This window comes from Rutidosis leptorrhynchoides, chromosome 7, assembly GCF_046630445.1.
Source record: "Rutidosis leptorrhynchoides isolate AG116_Rl617_1_P2 chromosome 7, CSIRO_AGI_Rlap_v1, whole genome shotgun sequence".
In the NCBI taxonomy this organism is placed as follows: Eukaryota; Viridiplantae; Streptophyta; class Magnoliopsida; order Asterales; family Asteraceae; genus Rutidosis; species Rutidosis leptorrhynchoides.
The window spans coordinates 154,254,634-154,275,573 of NC_092339.1; positions in this window are offsets into that span (position 1 = coordinate 154,254,634).

Here is a 20,940-nt window from a genome sequence, read left to right on the forward strand (position 1 = left end):
GTATTTCAAGACGATATTGCTTGAGGACAAGCAACGCTCAAGTGTGGGAATATTTGATAATGCTAAAAACGAACATATATTTCATAGCATTATTCCTCAAGAAAGACAAGCTTTTAGTTGCAATTGTTCTATTTAAAAGTGATATTCGTTTAAATAATAAAAGGTGAAGACAAAAGACAGATTCGACGAATTGAAGACGCAAACGACCAAAAAGCTCAAAAGTACAAAATACAATCAAAGAGGTTCCAATTATTGATAAGAAACGTCTCAAAATTACAAGAGTACAAGATTCAAAACGCAAAGTACAAAATATAAAATTGTACGCAAGGACGCTCGAAAATCCGGAACCGGGACCAGAGTCAACTCTCAACGCTCGACGCAACGGACTAAAAATTACAAGTCAACTATGCACATAAATATAATATAATATTTAAATAATTCTTATAATTATTTAATATATTATATTAATATTTAAAACCGTCGGCAAGAAAGACTCCAAAAGGGACTGAGCTGTAATTTCAATCTCCGCGACTCGCGGAGTTTGAAGGCCAAAAATGCCGCGAGTCGCGGAGCCCCAATCTCTGAAACTCCCTATAAAAGCAACCGAATTCTGATCGCAAAAATCATCTTTTTCTTCTACTATCTATATACGTAAAATATATATATATATATATATATATATATATATATATATATATAATTTATATTTTAATTTTAATTTTAATTTTAATCCTAATAATAAGGGTATGTTAGCGAATGTTGTAAGGGTGTAAGTCGAAATTCTGTCCGTGTAACGCTACGCTACTTTTAATCATTGTAAGTTATGTTCAACCTTTTTTATTTAATGTCTCATAGCTAAGTTATTATTATGCTTATTTAATCCGAAGTAATCATGATGTTGGGCTAATTACTAAAATTGGGTAATTGGGCTTTGTACCATAATTGGGGTTTGAATAAAAGAACGACACTTGTGGAAATTAGACTATGGGCTATTAATGGGTTTTATATTAACTAAACAATACCTTGTTAATTTAATATACAAACTTATAATTCGACGTATTTATATATAACCACATACGCTTAATCGGACACGATGGGCGGGATATTTATAAGTACGAATTATTGTTCATTTGACCGGACACGTGGATGGATTAATAGTCAATGGACTCATTAAAACAGGGGTGGATTACATTCAAGGGTAATTGGTGTAATTGTTAACAAAGTAGTAAAACCTTGGTTTACACGCAGTCGATAACCTGGTGTATTCATTAAACAAAGTATTAAAACCTTGTTATAATTCGAATCCCCAATTAGTTGGAATATTTGACTTCGGGAATAAGAATAATTTGACGAAGGCTTTCGCTCTTTATATTTATGACTGATGGACTATTATGGACAAATCCGTATGGACATATTAAATAATCCAGGACAAAGGACAATTAACCCATGGGCATAAAACTAAAATGAACACGTCAAACATCATGATTACGGAAGTTTAAATAAGCATAATTCTTTTATTTCATATTTTATTTCCTTTATTTTATATTTAATTGCACTTCTAATTATCGCATTTTTATTGTTATTGTATTTAATTGCACTTTTAATTATCGTACTTTTTAATTATCGCAAGTTTATTTTATCGCACTTTTATTATTCGCAATTTTATTATCGTTATTTACTTTACGTTTTAAATTAAGTCTTGTATTTATTTATTATTTTACATTTGGTTTTAACTGCGACTAAAGTTTTAAAATCGACAAACCGGTCATTAAACGGTAAAAACCCCCCTTTATAATAATAATATTACTTATATATATATATTTGTATTTTTATAAAAGTAAACAAATATAGCGTTAAGCTTTGTTTAAAAAGATTCCCTGTGGAACGAACCGGACTTACTAAAAACTACACTACTGTACGATTAGGTACACTGCCTATAAGTGTTGTAGCAAGGTTTAAGTATATCCATTCTATAAATAAATAAATATCTTGTGTAAAATTGTATCGTATTTGATAGTATTTCCTGTAAAAATATAAGCTATTTTATATACACCTCGCACGACATCAGCAAGATAAACAGTTCATGCGGTGATAACACTAGAGCAGCGGGTGTCTACGGCAAGACTAGCACGACAGCGGAAGCAAATAACCTTAAGCACCTGAGAAAAACATGCTTAAAAACGTCAACACAAAGGTTAGTGAGCTATAGTTTAAGTATAACAGTATGTAAGGTAGACCACGAGATTTCAGTGCTACAAAGAGCGTTTCAAAATAGTATGATAAAGTATATGTTAACCGTGGGCACTTGGTAACTAACTTAACGTTTATACCCCCTGAAAGTACACTTGGCAAGTGCGTATGTCTACGAAGTATTAAACACTCATTAAATGCTAGCGCTACTAGCCCGAGTGGGGATGTCAAACCCTATGGATCCATATCTAAGATTCGCGTTCACGGTTCAAAAACCAATGATTAAACGTTACCGAGCTAAAGGGAATGTTTCTGCCGTTGTATAACCCACACATATATAAGTTTAAGTACTCGTGCCTAGTATGTAAAACATAAAATCCGCATGTATTCTCAGTTCCCAAAATAAATTTAAAGTAAAAAGGGAATGCTATAACTCACAATGATAATGTAGTCGTAAAGTCGGTTCGGAAAAGGTGTGCAAGTAATCGGTCCGAAGGTCCTCAACCTAAGGCAAATAGTACTAAGTCAGTAAATCATCTTAATAGGTTTAAAAGTATGTAAATAAGGTCTTAAGGGTCATCATCATTCATCATCAAACAAAAGGCGTAAAGTAAGTTTCGTTTATGGAAGTAATTTAAAACAAGGGCTGATTTCAGTCTGTCACCACGGCCTCTACCCTTAATGAATTAAGGTGATACCAGTGGCCATGGCTCCGTATATGAGTCCTTTAAGTGTGGTAAAAATTCCAGAAGCAAACTTGTCTTCGTTTGACCGTGGTGACGGTCTAAGTGCGAGTAGGTCAGAAATTTCTGCACAACGTTAAAGGACATAGTGACGATCGGAGGGCCATAAATCCTAAACCGTAACTCGGATTAAGACGAGTCCTATATGAAAAGTTATCTACTCGAACAGAGATATTTGAAAATCATAACCACAACATCCCAGGTCTACTGGTCTGTTACAGAAACAGCAGGTCAGTAGGGTTTGGACAGAAACAGTAAGTTTAAGTGAGTTCCGGTGGTCTTGGTGCTTGATGTTCATCACGGTTCTCATCCTTGATGCATATAGCATCAAGTGTACAACTCATTGATGTGTCTACATCATCTTTAACAAGTTTTGACCATCATAACCCAAGTGCAAGTCTAAGACATGAAGCACAACTCACTTAAGAGTTATATGAAGTTGATGAACCAAAGTTACATCAAGGTCTTAGATCTAACACTTACATGAACTTTAAAAGTTAATATTGAACTATAAACTTGAAAGTAAGCTAACTAATCAAGATCTTAAGGTGTAGAACATAGTTCTTGGTTAGATCTTGAAGATCCAAGACTCAAAAGTCTAGATCAAGCATAAGTATACAAAGTTATATTTAAAGAAAACTCATTTGTGTGTTCTTGAACTTTCAAGGTTAAATTTTAGTTCAAGATTAATGAGATCAAGACTAACTTGTAGTACTTGACCATTTAAACTAATTACATGAAAGTAAAGTACAAGAAGAAGTAAACTAAGTATGTAATTTGTTCATGGTTGTTCATACTTTAAAGATTCAAACCAAAGTTTGATCTTTAGAAAGTAAACTTTAAAGTTTACTTCATGAACTTCAAGTATGAATTTAACAACTATGAACTTACAAACTTTTGAAACAATAAAAGTAGAATCATAAACTAGTAAGTTTATGTTCTTGTGTTCTTGATAAATACAAGATATTATGAAGAATGAAACTAATGAGTTTGATTCTTGTATATGTAAGTAAGTAACAACAATTAACAAAGACAAGTAGTTAAACAATAATTAAGAACAAGTAACAAAAGATGATGATGATACATGTGTATATTTTGGTTTTGTAAGAAAAGAAGAAGAGAAAAGAAGTTCCATTTACTTACAAGAAAGAAAGAAACCTTGAGAGAAAAGAGAGTAAAAATGAAAGCAAGTAAAAGTGTGTGTGAAGAGTGAAGGATACACTAGTGCTCAAGTAGTAAAAAAAGATTTTGAACACATAAAATGGCCCTAGGCCGTTGGTTTTGGAGTGGGGGATGGGGAAGAGAGTTGTGTGTTGGTTACAAGCTTGTAAAGTCTTACAAAAGTTGGATACTTGGTGTTAGTTCATGGGGATTATGGACAAACTAGATTCTTATCTCCTTAACTAACTAGTTACCATATACAAGTAATACTTACAAGTCTTATGGGCTAATTAAGTCCATTTAAAATGTAGGGTGGGCTTCTAAAGACCAACAACACTAGTAAAGGCCCAAGTTTAAATAAAAGCCCAAGTATGCATGTAATTAACAAGTTAATCCAAATAAAGCTCAAGTAATTAACTAAAAACCTTAGTTAATTAAAATGATTAATAAAACTAATCATGAATGTAAATAATATCCTAAAAATATTATTCGTGAAGTTTCGGGTGTCACAAAGACGTTTCGGGCAATCATGGCAACATGTAAATGTAATAGCATACATTCGTTTAATCACAAGTATTAATAATAACAATTATTAATAAATAAACGTTGAAAAATCCAGGGTCGTTACATTACCTACCTGTTAAAGAAAATTTCGTCCCGAAATTTAAGCTGAGGTAGATGGAGGAGTCGGGAAAAGGTGAGGATACTTCTGCATCATTTGATCCTCTCGCTCCCAAGTAAACTCGGGTCCTCGTTTGGCATTCCATCGTACTCGGGCGATCGGAATCTTGTTGCATTTCAAAGTTTTGATCTCACGATCCATAATGTCAACTGGTTCTTCCACAAAGTGAAGTTTGTCGTAAATCGTAAGTTCCTCCAGTGGTATGATAAGTTCAGGTGCAGCAAGACACTTCTTCAAGTTTGACACATGGAAGGTAGGATGAACTGAGCTCAATTGTGCTGGTAGATCCAAACGGTAAGCAACGGGTCCAACAAGTTCTAAGATTTCAAAAGGACCAATGTATCGTGGGTTTAACTTTCCACGTTTTCCAAAATGGATCACACTTTTCCAAGGTGAAACCTTTAACATTACACGATCACCAACATTAAATTCAAAGTCCTTACATTTAAGATCAGCATAACTCTTTTGACGATCGCGTGCAGTCTTGAGTCTCTCTTGTATCTGAGCAATCTTCTCCGTTGTTTCATGGACTACCTCGGGTCCAGTGATTTTCTTTTCACCTACTTCGGCCCAACAAATAGGAGATCGGCACTTACGGCCATACAATGCTTCAAAAGGTGCAGCGTTAATGCTCGAGTGATAACTGTTGTTGTACGAGAATTCGGCGAGTGGCAAATGCCTTTCCCAGGCCTTTCCGAAATCAATGACACATGCACGCAACATGTCTTTCAAGGTCTGAATCGTTCGTTCACTTTGCCCGTCAGTCTGAGGATGGTAAGCAGTACTCATGTCAAGACGAGTTCCCATGGCTTCTTGCAAAGAACGCTAAAATCTAGAAGCAAAACGAGGATCGCGATCCGAGATGATCGATAAAGGTACACCATGACGAGATACAACCCCCTTGATGTATAGTTGAGCAAGTCTTCCCATTGTATCCGTTTCCTTCATCGCTAAGAAGTGTGCAGATTTGGTAAGACGGTCAACGATAACCCAGATGGTATCATATCCGCCCACCGTCTTTGGTAGCTTGGTGATGAAATCCATCGTGATCCTTTCCCACTTCCATTGTGGGATTTCCGGCTATTGAAGTAAACCAGAAGGTCTCTGATGCTCGGCTTTAACCTTCGAGCAAGTCAAACACTTACCAACATAAGTCGCAACGTTCTTCTTAAGATTCGGCCACCAATACTGTTCTTTAAGGTCGTGGTACATTTTGCCCGCTCCAGGATGAATTGAATATCTCGATTTGTGTGCTTCATCAAGTATAAGATTCCGTAAATCCCCATAAAGAGGTACCCAAATTCTTCTTGCATAACATCGAAGTCCAGACTCCCTAACCTCGAATCGAGAGACAAGTATGTTCAAATGTTCGTGAGATATATTCTCCTCCTTGAGAGCCTCATCTTGGGCTACTCTGATCTGACTGTTGAGGTTCGAATGAATGGTGATGTTCAGAGCCCTAACACGAAGAGGTGTCATCCTCTCCTTTTGACTCAAGGCATTGGCTACAACATTGGCTTTGCCCGGATGATAATGAAGTTCACAATCGTAGTCGTTGAGCGTCTCGATCCATCGACGCTGTCTCATATTCAGTTGCTTTTGATCAAAGATGTGCTGGAGACTCTTGTGATAGGTGAAGATAGTGCTCTTAGTTCCATACAAATAGTGTCTCCACAATTTAAGCGCAAAAACAACGGCTCCAAGTTCAAGATCGTGAGTAGTGTAGTTCCGCTCGTGTATCTTCAATTGGCGGGAGGTATAGGCAATAACTTTTGATCGTTGTATCAGTACACAACCAAAACCACTCTTCGATGCATCACAATAAACAACAAAGTCGTCACTGCCCTCAGGAAGTGATAGGATAGGTGCGGTGGTTAACTTCTTCTTCAAAGTTTGAAATGCTGATTCGTGTGCGGGTTCCCAAATGAACTTCTTGCCCTTGTGAGTTAGCGCGGTCAAAGGACGCGCAATCAGAGAAAAACCTTCGATAAACCTTCGGTAGTAACCGGGGAGACCTAGGAATTGGCGAATATGCTTCAGAGTAGTGGGAGTCTCCCACTTGCTGATAGCTTCAATCTTGGTGGGATCAACTTTGATACCCTGGTCGCTCACAACATGACCCAGAAATTGTACTTCCTTCAACCAAAATTCACAATTGGAGAATTTGGCGTAAAGTTGCTCTTGTCTCAGGAGTTCAAGTACTAGTCGGAGGTGTTGCTCATGCTCTTCTTTGCTCTTAGAGTAGATGAGGATATCATCTATGAAGACGATAACAAACTTATCCAAGTACGGCTTGCAGACACGATTCATGAGGTTCATGAACACGGCAGGTGCATTGGTTAATCCGAATGGCATCACGAGAAACTCATAATGACCATAAAGAGTTCTAAATGCAGTTTTCATTACGTCACTTTCCTTCACCCTCAACTGGTGATAACCGGATCGTAAATCGATCTTTGAGTAAACGCTCGATCCTTATAGTTGATCAAAAAGATCATCAATGCGGGGAAGAGGATACCGATTCTTGATCGTCAATTTGTTGAGTTCACGGTAGTCGATACACATACGGAAGGATCCATCCTTCTTCTTCACAAACAGAATAGGTGCGCCCCAAGGCGAGAAGCTTAGTTGGATAAATCCTCGATCAAGTAGTTCTTGTAGTTGACTTTGTAATTCTTGCATCTCGGAAGGTGCGAGTCTATAAGGTGCGCGAGCTACAGGTGCAGCTCCTGGCACTAAGTCAATCTGAAACTCTACTGCTCTCGGCGGCGGCAATCCAGGTAATTTCTCTGGGAAGACATCGGAAAATTCGTTCACAATTCGAACATCGTTCACGCTCTTCACCTCAGTTTCTACCGCTTTCACATGTGCTAGGACAGCAAAACGTCCCTTCTTCATAATCTTTTGCGCTTTCACGCAACTAATGAGGTTCAACTTCGAGGTACATCTCTCTCCATAGATAACTAGTGGTTCGCCATCTCCTTGTGGTATGCGAAGGGCTTTATCTCCACAGATAATATTGGCCTTTATCTTGCTCAACCAATCCATACCAACGATCACGTCAAAACTTCCCAGTTTGATAGGTATCAAGTCAATTTCGAAATCTGCACCAGCTATGTTGATAACAGCTCCTCGACTAATGTGGTTAACTTTTTCAAGTTTTCCATTGGCGACCTCGACAAGCATACTCTCTTTTAATGGGACTAACGACCAATTAATCTTATCGCAAAAATGTCTACATACATAACTTCTATCCGCATCAGTATCATACAAGACAGAAGCTAAAAGATTGTTGATTTTGAATATACCTGTCACCAAGTCGGGGTTTTCTCGGGCGTCCCTTGCATTAACATTAAAAGCTCGCCCGCGGGGTGGTCCGCCATCTTTTCGCTTGTTTGGGCATGCATTTCTGAAATGGACCGTCTGCCCGCATTCGTAACACTTCCTTGGCCCTGTGGGGTTTGGCTTCCCATTCAAAGTGGTGACCTTGCAGTCTTTCCCGATATGCCCAGCCCGTTGACACTTCTCACAGAAAACATTGAAATATCCAGTATGGTGTTTGTAACACCTCTTGCATTGTGGTAAGGTTCCCTTGTAGTTCGGGTTGGAGTTGGTGTTGTTGTTGGGGTTGGGGTTTCCACTGTTGTTGTTTCCTCTGAAACCCTCATGTCGTTTCGCCGGGTTCTGTTCATAGTTTCTTCCCATGTTGTTGTTGTTGTTGTGGTTATCCCATTTCCTCTTTTCGCTACTACCAGCCTCAAACTTAGCCTTCTCTGGCTCATCAATAAGAATCTGATTCATGAGTGTATGCGCCATGCGCATTGCTTCGGGAACATTCGGTGGTTTGGACGAGGCGACGTTACCCTTGATGCTCTTAGGGAGTCCCCAGAAGTACCTTTCCATACGCTTGAATTTCGGGGTGACCATTGTCGGACACATAAGAGCTAGTTTCAAAAATCTCCTGTTGTAACCATCAAGGTCATTCCCAACGGCCTTTAACTGCATAAATTCGATTTCCATCTTCTGGATTTCGGTCCTCGGACAATACTCATCAATCATAGCAGCTTTGAATTCCTCCCATGGAGTAGCATATGCCTCATCAATGCCTTTCGCTTGAGCTAATGTGTTCCACCACGTTAGCGCGCCGTCAGATAGCGTGCACGAAGCAAACTTGGTCTTATTATCCTCCGAACAGTTGCTAACTCGGAATACTGATTCAAGTTTCTCGAACCATCTGGTGAGACCAACCGGTCCCTCGGTTCCACTGAAGTTATGTGGTTTGCAGCTCTGTAATTCCTTGTAAGTACATCCATTTCGAACGGGTAGGATAACCGGTGGTGGTGGCGGTGGAGCTTGGAGGTTTCTTTCTGCTAGGGCTGCGGCTACATGTTCTTGGATCATCTCTTCAATTTGAGCAGCAGTAGGTGTGGATCGACCGTTAGCCAAGATGTTCTAAACAAAAGTTTTGACTCAAGTCAAATCCAGTATGCAAGTAGTAATAATACAGTATATGGTAACCAACATGGAATCAAAACATCTCATGTTATTAAATAACGCATCTAGGTACAAATACCACAGAATCATCGTACAGTAATGTAAATAGAATATCGTGCAAGAATTAAATTACGCAAAGTTCCATTCATTAATAATAATAAGTTTCATACATCTGAATAAGTCCGTACAATACATAAGTGAAACATAAAACTACAACTAGATTACATAACGAAATCTAAATACAAAAGTCCTACGGTGAAGGTGGGTGAAGGATGTCTAAAACCTAAGACATCTGCTCCTCAAGCTCAGCAACCCGAGCTCGGAGGATCTCCACCTCCCTTGTCAATTCCTCGACTGTGGGAGATGGTGGGGCAGGTGGTGCCGGCGGTGCAGGTGGGTCGGGTGGTGCAGACCGCACGAAGGGTTCAGATGTCCCGGCTCCAGAAATAGTCAGCACGTAACGAGATGCCTTACGTATGAGTGGGTCAGCAGGGTACGGCACAAGCCGCTTACGGGCAGTAACCCTCCGACGCCGACCAAAAGCGTCAGTGAAAGCACGACCCCCATTCACCCCTGGAATGAAGGTGCCGTCAGGACGGTACCGCTTCTTCGGCAGGGTGGAGGGTGCCTGTATAGGTATATCTGCAGGGTCCTCGTCGTCACTGGAGTCATCCGAAGAGGTGTCGTCTGATGGAGCATCAGTGGAAGACCCGTCGTCTGAATCATGTGGTGGCGACACGGGTGGCTCAACTGGCAGTCCGAAGGCGGCCAACATCTGTCTGTGTCTGCCTGGCGGAATCGGCACTAAACGTCCGTAGGGAGTGCGTCGGCAAGGCGTGCCCATATGGTTACGAAATGGCCCTTCCCCGAACTCCGCGGAAATCTCAATCCCACCGATGCAGGGCTGTGACCCCGAGGGTCCGGGAGCAGACGGAACTGGAATCTCCGTAGGGCCTACGTGTCCATCGGAAGCAGCCACTGGGGCAGGTGTACTACTACTGGCTCCGAAAGTAGAAGCACCAGGATCACTAATGGGTAGCGGGACCGGTGTATCGGCAGCAGCAGCAGGTGGGGCGACGGGGTCTGAGTCTGAACTGCCCAAAAAGCTAGCAGGTGGTACATCCGACATCTGAACAAGGAAAAATAAATTTTCCATGTCAGTAAGTCATAAAGCAAGCACATATTAGGCCAACAGTTTTAAATCATGTATAACAATAAGTAGCATGGCAATAATAACGAATCGTACAGAAGTAGCATGCAATCGAAAGCAAGTAATATCATACAGTAGTGAAATCATGTAGTAGCATACGGCATATAGCAGTAACAGTAAGTAGCAGCATGCAGTAAGTTCAGCAGAAACAAGTAAACTAGCAAGTTGTAGATTAGTCCTATTAGTGAATCCTAATCGGGTCGGTCTTAGACTCACTAATGCAACCTAATTCCCTACAACCAATGCTCTGATACCAAATGTGATGCCCCGTACAAAACCATCGTGTACGAATCATCAACAACAGGATCATTACAAGGTTAAGTACTATATGCTGTAATAAAAGAAGTTGCATTCATGATAAAAAAGATGACGTCATAACCGACGTCAATTGTTTTACACCAACAATATGCTTCTACGAATAGCAAGCACAAATAAATGTATGTGACCCTTAGGTCATTACAAAACATAGTTTCAAATGTATTAAAGTTTGAATGCAAGATAAACAGTTCATGCGGTGATAAAACTAGAGCAACAGGTGTCTACGGCAAGACTAGCACGACAGCGGAAGCAAATAACCTTAAGCACCTGAGAAAAACATGCTTAAAAATGTCAACACAAAGGTTGGTGAGCTATAATTTAAGTATAACAGTATGTAAGGTAGGCCACGAGATTTCAGTGCTACAAAGAGCGTTTCAAAACAGTATGATAAAGTATATGTTAACCGTGGGCACTTGGTAACTAACTTAACGTTTATACCCCCTGAAAGTACACTTGGCAAGTGCGTATGTCTACGAAGTATTAAACACTCGTTAAATGCTAGCGCTACTAGCCCGAGTGGGGATGTCAAATCCTATGGATCCATATCTAAGATTCGCGTTCACGGTTCAAAAACCAATGATTAAACGTTACCGAGCTAAAGGGAATGTTTCTTCCGTTGTATAACCCACACATATATTAGTTTAAGTACTCGTGCCTAGTATGTAAAACATAAAATACGCATGTATTCTCAGTTCCCAAAATAAGTTTAAAGTAAAAAGGGAATGCTATAACTCACAATGATAATGTAGTCGTAAAGTCGGTTCGGAAAAGGTGTGCAAGTAATCGGTCCGAAGGTCCTCAACCTAAGGCAAATAGTACTAAGTCAGTAAATCGTCTTAATAGGTTTAAAAGTATGTAAATAAGGTCTTAAGGGTCATCATCTTTCATCATCAAACATAAGTCGTAAAGTAAGTTTCGTTTATGGAAGTAATTTAAAACAAGGGCTGACTTCAGTCAGTCACCACGGCCTCTACCCTTGCTGAATTAAGGTGATACCAGTGGCCATGGCTCCGTATATGAGTCCTTTAAGTGTGGTAAAAATTCCAGAAGCAAACTCGTCTTCGTTTGACCGTGGTGACGGTCTAAGTGCGAGTAGGTCAGAAATTTCTGCACAACGTTAAAGGACATAGTGACGATCGAAGGGCCATAAATCCTAAACCATAACTCGGATTAAGACGAGTCCTATATGAAAAGTTATCTACTCGAACAGAGATATTTGAAAATCATAACCACAACAGCCCAGGTCTACTAGTCTGTTACCGAAACAGCAGGTTAGTAGGGTTTGGACAGAAACAGTAAGTTTAAGTGAGTTCCGGTGGTCTTGGTGCTTGATGTTCATCACGGTTCTCATCCTTGATGCATATAGCATCAAGTGTACAACTCATTGATGTGTCTACATCATCTTTACCAAGTTTTGACCATCATAACCCAAGTGCAAGTCTAAGACATGAAGCACAACTCACTTAAGAGTTATATGAAGTTGATGAACCAAAGTTACATCAAGGTCTTAGATCTAACACTTACATGAACTTTAAAAGTTAATATTGAACTATAAACTTGAAAGTAAGCTAACTAATCAAGATCTTAAGGTGTAGAACATAGTTCTTAGTTAGATCTTGAAGATCCAAGACTCAAAAGTCTAGATCAAGCATAAGTATACAAAGTTATATTTAAAGAAAACTCATTTGTGTGTTCTTGAACTTTCAAGGTTAAATTTTAGTTCAAGATTAATGAGATCAAGACTAACTTGTAGTACTTGACCATTTAAACTAATTACATGAAAGTAAAGTGCAAGAAGAAGTAAACTAAGTAAACATGTAATTTGTTCATGGTTGTTCATACTTTAAAGATTCAAACCAAAGTTTGATCTTTAGAAAGTAAACTTTAAAGTTTACTTCATGAACTTCAAGTATGAATTTAACAACTATGAACTTACAAACTTTTGAAACAATAAAAGTAGAATCATAAACTAGTAAGTTTATGTTCTTGTGTTCTTGATAAATACAAGATATTATGAAGAATGAAACTAATGAGTTTGATTATTGTATATGTAAGTAAGTAACAACAATTAACAAAGACAAGTAGTTAAACAATAATCAAGAACAAGTAACAAAAGATGATGATGATACATGTGTATATTTCGGTTTTGTAAGAAAAGAAGAAGAGAAAAGAAGTTCCATTTACTTACAAGAAAGAAAGAAACCTTGAGAGAAAAGAGAGTAAAAATGAAAGCAAGTAAAAGTGTGTGTGAAGAGTGAAGGATACACTAGTGATCAAGTAGTAAAAAAAAAGATTTTGAACACATAAAATGGCCCTAGGCCGTTGGTTTTGGAGTGGGGGAGGGGGAAGAGAGTTGTTTGTTGGTTACAAGCTTGTAAAGTCTTACAAAAGTTGGATACTTGGTGTTAGTTCATGGGGATTATGGACAAACTAGATTCTTATCTCCTTAACTAACTAGTTACCATATACAAGTAATACTTACAAGTCTTATGGGCTAATTAAGTCCATTTAAAATGTAGGGTGGTCTTCTAAAGTCCAACAACACTAGTAAAGGCCCAAGTTCAAATAAAAGCCCAAGTATGCATGTAATTAACAAGTTAATCCAAATAAAGCCCAAGTAATTAACTAAAAACCTTAGTTAATTAAAATGATTAATAAAACTAATCATGAATGTAAATAATATCCTAAAAATATTATTCGTGAAGTTTCGGGTGTCACAAAGACGTTTCGGGCAATCATGGCAACATGTAAATGTAATAGCATACATTCGTTTAATCACAAGTATTAATAATAACAATTAATAATAAATAAACGTTGAAAATCCAGGGTCGTTACACCGTCTACTTAGGTCCCGTTACGTGGTCATAATCTTTAAAACAACGTTTGACCAAAATATGTCGCATTCATTTCAATTATAAAGATGTTTCAAAGTTTACAAAGTAGTTCAACGTCTAAACATGTTACAACGTTTTAAGTACAATTGAAACCTATGCGACACAAATTAAGTTAAGTCAAAAGACGCCCCACGTATGCATGTATACTCGACATCCAAGCAAGTATAAAAAATAATGTGCGGAAGCATGTATCACCTAACGTTCAAGGACCTGAGAAAACATATAGAAAACTGTCAACGAAAAACGTTGGTGAAATCATAGGTGTAATAGTAACGTTGTTTTTGAACCACAAGATTTAATATAGTTGATTATCTGAATCGTTTGTATTCCAAAAGTATGTTCGCGAGCACCCAATTATCATGACTTAACTATTTTGTACCCTATTACGTAGTGTTAGAACATACACTATACTCGAAAATATATTTCATCCGCTAACGGTAGCGAACCGTCCGAATGAGAGCTCGTCAAGCCCAATGTGATCACATAACATAAATTCACGTTTACACCCTGCAAGTGTAACTAATGATAATTGAATTGAGGCTTTTTGTTCAAACTCGCTGTGGAATGTTTGTTTTCGTACTTGTGTTCAAAGCATAAAAGTATATGATACGTATATGTTTCTCATCCCATGATTTAAAAGCATAAAAGTTGTTGAAAGATGGGACTATGATCTCACCTTGGTTGCACGAATAGTAAAATGTACTTCACAAAGTAACGTGTGTAAGAACGAATGCTAGTCTTGACCTAAACAAATAGGTTTGTATCAATATCGGTAAACATGGTCGGTCAAAGTGTTCAATTAGTCCTATGGCTCGTTACGACTCGATTAATATAGCATGTGAGTCAAATTGTCAAGTTTCATGCAATATACAAGTATAAAAGTATGTTAGAACGATCGCATAAGCATTTGGTTAAGTTGGAATAAAAGTCAATTTTGGTCTAGCCAAAGTCAACGGGGTCGATTCGGGTATCCGACAAATTTCCTATGATGAGAAATCATATATAAGCATGATGGCCAAAACTCCTGTTAATCGAAGTTGCGAGTAAGCGAAGAAATGAAATAAAATAATAAAAATTTGGGACAGGGGATGTGCGTGGCGCGCGCAGGAGTGCGCGGCGTGCATTAAAGCGTGAAACCAGGTCAGAAATAATTCCAGGGGTCAAGCATCTGCATCCTCCAAATTGCGCGGCGCGCATTACTACCTAAAAGGTGCTGTTTGCTGAAATTTTGTTAAGTCTCGAACCAAACATCAAATAAACATAACTCATGAACCGAAAACATTCAAAATGCATGCCATACACCGTTGGAAAGATAATTTAACGAGGAACACAAATAAACACATTTCATCAACCAAAATCATCATTTACAATAATTAAATCCAAGTTGAAAGCTCATTAAATGCCCACCATAAATGCTTTCAAGTTCATAAATGCACTTTGATGATTCGGGAATTAAATGCACACATATAATACGCCGTTTTGTAGGTAATCATGCATACAATGCTAATAAACACTTACAATTAACCTTGCAAAGCATTCAATGCATTTAAATTCCATTTTACTTCTATCAAACCCTAACCCAAAGTCACAAAATCAATAATCATTTTAATGAAGTGTTCTTAATCGACCTACACATCAAATTGAAGCTAGTGATGCTAGTGACACATTTAATACATGCACTTTTAACATTTAACAACATTTAAGCAACCAAATCTCAAGATCAAACACACCCATTTCAAGTTTAAGCTAGTTACATCAAAATAACAAGAACAAGCATACAAATCATATATTCATGTTTGACTTGAGCCATAGACACTAATTAACACTTTTATGAGTTAAAATGAAACGACCCGACCCAATCCATATGGACGAATACAATAACATATGATTACATCGCGAGGCATTTGACCTCTATATGATACGTTTTATAAACATTGCATTCTTTTGAAAAGATATACCATAAATGAATATTTAAAATTCAATGTTTTCGACATCTGATGATTTCTACATATAGACAATCACCGTAAATAACAGTTTACAAGAATACTTCCGTTGACAATACAGTCAAAATAAATACACGGTGATGATTTTGTGAATGCAATGCTTCCTTGAATAAAACATGTATGACTCCATGCACATGGTTTCTCTAACATATATTCAAACAGCGGAAGACTTCTAGAAACCTGAGAATAAACATGCTTTAAACGTCAACATAAAGTTGGTGAGATATAGGTTTAATGCTAGCAGCGTTATAAATATAGACCACAAGATTTCATATACATAAACGTTTTAATAAAAATATTCTAAGTGGTTGAGCACTTGATAACCATACTTAACATTTAATCAACGTCGCATATTCCCTTTATTATGAAATCTCACTACACCGTACCAAGTGTAGTCACCAAAACGAAGTACTGTGCAACCGTTGAATACTGGTCGTCCAGTCCGGTTGGGGTTGTCAGGCCCGATAGATCTATCAACAGGATTCGCGTTTACCATACCTCATGTAAATAGTAGTTACCAAGTTACAGGGAAGTATGCCAGTGGTACAACTCAACGTAGAATATATATTTTTAATCATTTGTGTTCATAACGTAAATCATAAAATGCATGTATTCTCATCCCGAAATATTTAGAGTTTAAAAGTGGGACTATATACTCACTTTTGCCTTGAAGGTATTTAACTCGACTTGGTCTCCGATAGATATCACGAACCTAACCATATATATATAATATATCAACATATTTTCTTTTCAAGTAATCGTTACATATATATATATATATATATATATATATATATATATATATATATATATATATATATATATATATATATATATATATATATATATATATATATATATATATATACACTTATAATACTTTTAATATTTTCTTAGACCGTAGTTAGCAGTCCGATGTTAGTGGTCCACAATTAGTTGCTCAATAAAATAAATAAAGACCCCATCGTATTCGTATTGATCAGAATTAATCTCGACCCATGGTACCATGTTGTCAAATGACGTGTTGCGTACATAAAGTACCGTGTTGTCAAATGACGTGTTGCGTACAATCATGAGGTCTTATGATTAATCTTCTCGTGTTGTTTACGGGTGGTCCTGAAATATATAAAATCAAATCATAAGTAATTATATATAAAATATCATATTAATTAGAAAAGATATGATTAATTTACTTTATCTCCAAATATTTTCGTAGCTAAACTAGCTTCGGATACCCAATCTTGTTTTAGTCGTAGTTTCTTCATTACAACTCCGTTTTTGTTGGTTCAACTTGTCACTTCCTTGGATCGAGTCAAATTTTAAGAATATGAACTGAAAATACCTTAGTTTGTATTCGAAATCACAGGTTATAGGTCAAACTTTGGTAAAACTTATGAAAGAGATCATTTTCTATCATAAAAACAACATTTAATGATCATTTTTCTAAAAATACTTACACTTTGAGTTAAACCATGAAATTTTTATGTGTTAACATATTCATAAGAAATATCATTTTTCCAGAACATGAACTTCCAATTCAAAGTTCAAGATGGTTTTTAATTATCCAACCCAAAACAGCCCCCGGTTGCACTCTGACGACGTAGATTAAGTTTTTAAGGTGTTCTTTGTAAAACCAAGTTATATCGTGTTAAGTTAGCATATCATTATGATATATTACAGGTCTTGAAGTGTTTTAAAAGTTAAGTTAGAAGGATCTATTTAGTTTGCAAACAAGTTTGAAATCATTCAAACTATGTTCTTGTTGTTAAAATTTTACAACATAAAATAAGATAGCTATAAAATTATGAATCGAACAAGATTATGAACAAGGTTACTACCTCAAGTTACTTGGACAAAGTTACTGTAAGAGATAAGAAAAAATCTTGGAATCAAAGAGTGGTGGAGTTAGATCAAAAGATTGGAAGTATACTTCTTCAAATGGGTGGTTATTTTGATATGTTCTTGAAAGAGTTTTCTTATGGTGTTTAAGGCTTGTAATTGAAGCTAAATGATGGGGAAAATGCTTGGAGATGATCAAGTATGAAGTTAGGAGTATTTTGAGAGAGAAATGAAGGTGTAGGTATGAGAAAATGGAGTGAAGAAATGGTGTTCATTCATAAAAACGTTTTTAGTTTATAAAGAAAGAAAAGGATTCCTAATTTTGTTTTCTTACTAATAATTCATGCTACTTGACAAATCCTAGTTACCTCATATCTAGGGCAGTAATAATGTTGATTAGGATGTTGATTTGATGTGTATATACCAATAGTAAATACATATAGAAGCTGGGTATGATACGGGTATATATACCCTAGATATACGTATAGAAATCTTGAGGAAACGGAATGAGAATTCAAATATAGCTATCTTTTGTGAATATACTTATATTGTTTTATGTATTTAAGTCCTTAAAAAGTGATTAAATACATTATATATACGATACATGTATAAGCATTATAGGTTATAAGTATATATATCAAAGAATGTTACGTATAGTTATCGTTTTGAAAACTTAAGTTAGTAGTTTCAAAATATACTTATAACTCATTGTCATTAGTACACAATGAGATGTTAAACCATCCTTAGATCATGCTAAATATATATAAATACATATATATACACAAACGTATAATTATCGTATGTTATATAGTTCGTGATATCATCGGTCAAATTGGACGGTCAAACGTTGTGTAAAACTCTTTTCAAAAACACAAGTCTCAACAATTTGGATTGCTTATCATGTTGGTAAGGTTTAATTTATGTAAATATTAATCTCATAAGTATAAAACGATTGGAAAAATCCGGGTCGTTACAGTACCTACCCGTTAAATAAATTTCGTCCCGAAATTTGAATGGGATGGTCATTTCTGATAATAAGTATGTTTTCATGATGTATACGAGTTGGAAATTAGAGTTTTATTATCATCAAGTAATATTGATAAAGCAATTTGATTTTTGTGAAGAGTACGAGTGAGGCTATCACCAAAGGGTGAAATGAGTAGGTATAGATTCGTCATATCTTTTGACGTAGATAGGATTGATTTCCAAGTTCAAGAGATTTGGAGTAAAATCTTCATAATGAGATTTGATTCTTCGATAATCAAGGAAATTAGAATCCGCTTTAAATGCGATCATCTATTTTGATTGCTCTGTCAGATCTTTTACTATAAATCCACCTCCCTTCATTTCCTTACAACTCATACCTTCTATTCTTCCTCCCTCAATTCATACTTTAAAACATTTATCAGTATGCTTCATCCAGTACTGATCCTGGATATACTCTTAACTTTCATCTCTGTCATTCTTCTTTTTCATCTACCTCCGGAGGATTTTATTTATTTCTACTATTACCTTGGGGTTATAGTATTGTTAATTCTCCCGTGCCTTTACGTTGCAATACGTATTGATATACACGTTTTGTAATTTATTTGTTGTTGTCGAGCTTTATATTTTCTTTTATATTCAACAGTTTCATACTTCTGTTTCCTCTTCCCGACTTCGATTCAAGCGAATAATGGTCCAGAATTCGTAGGTATGGATTTTGAAATAAACATAGTTAATTTTCTAAGAAGGAAATAGTAATTGCACGATCTTGATTTGGTAAGTTACCAGAATGTTCGAAAAGATAGAATTATCAAGGAGATATGTTCTTAATATGTTTGGAGATTGGGTAGAATGTAAGAGTTGTGTAACATGGCACATGATGACGTTATGATCTGTGAATCATTATGTTCCATTTAGAAACTCAGCATGAATTACTGTAATATAATCACGTTGATCAAGTGTCATTATATTATACTAATTCATGCTTCAGTTTCCAACAGTACTACAAAACATTCATATTTTAAACTCGAATTTTTCAAAATTTAGAAACTAACACAGTTTCTTTTATGTTGTAACGCAGATATTGTGAAGAGATAAATGATTTTTGATGAGGATAGTTGGGAATATATCTTCAGGAATATCGGAGATATTTATAATGAAAGATACGATGATATCTTAGAATATCTAAGATCAGGGAATGACGCAGAAAATCTGTCTGTGAAGGTTTAGAATAAGGAGTAAGGTTCTTACTAATGGTTTCAGCAGACACTTAATCATTTGAATCCTTTGAAGGTAGATTTCATCATTGTGATTTGTCCACGACCTCCTTTATACTTTGCTCAATCCGTTTTCCAGTACCAAATTTTTCGTTCGAGCTTTTCCAATGTATTATTCTTTATTGTCAAACTTCTGACCATAATTGTTGTCTACTGTCTTTACCACTTTATCAGTCTTTTCCTAAACTTCATAGCACTAATTCGTAGACTGGAGCATTTTTCAGAAACTTCACATTTGAAATATGTAATTCTTGGGGATAGACGTTGTATATATATATATATATATATATATATATATATATATATATATATATATATATATATATATATATATATATATATATATATATATATATATATAACTGCTGAAATAGAAACGCTGTGAGATTTCAAAATACCAATTGTTAATTCCGCCAAAGGGGTAACGAGTAGCTGGTACATCTGCTGATAATGTCGTGGAATATAAAAGGTTCCCTGGTAACAAAAGGGTAATCGTATGTATTACAGATTATAATAAGGCTACTTCTAATGGAAAGTCGAGGTTGACTTGCTGAAACTGTGACAAAATTTGCTATTTTGAAAAGGAATCGCAAAGTTATTTTTGCTAATAAATGCTAAAAGATTTAACGCGGATACGTGTTAAATTATGTCCTTGGTTTCGAGAGCTTTTTAGGTGCAAGACTGCGGGTAATGTGTGGTTGGATCATCATCTCGATTGTCCATTATTTAAAGTGTCTTCAGGAATTTCGAAGGGTTTGATCATAGATTGTAATTGTTAATATACATATGATGTTTTAGGACTTTGAATGATACAAATATTTTTCTGGGTTCCAAGAATCGAATGATGTTCTAGCATAGTTTTGAAGTCAAAGTATAGTTTTGAAAGATGTAAGAGTCCTAAGAGTGATGTCTTCTGTTAAGTCTTGACTTGGATTTTGTTTTGTCGTAATCAAATTTGGATGAGAATAGTTGTTTTGATTTCTATGAAAGAATGTATATTATTATGAAGGTAGTGAGTATAGTTGATGATTGTTGAATCAGAGTCGAAGAATATAATCATATTAATTGAGAATTTATATATCTCTCGGGTATTACCTACCCGTTAAAAAAATTCACAAGTAATGTTTTGTACCAGAGAATTTTAT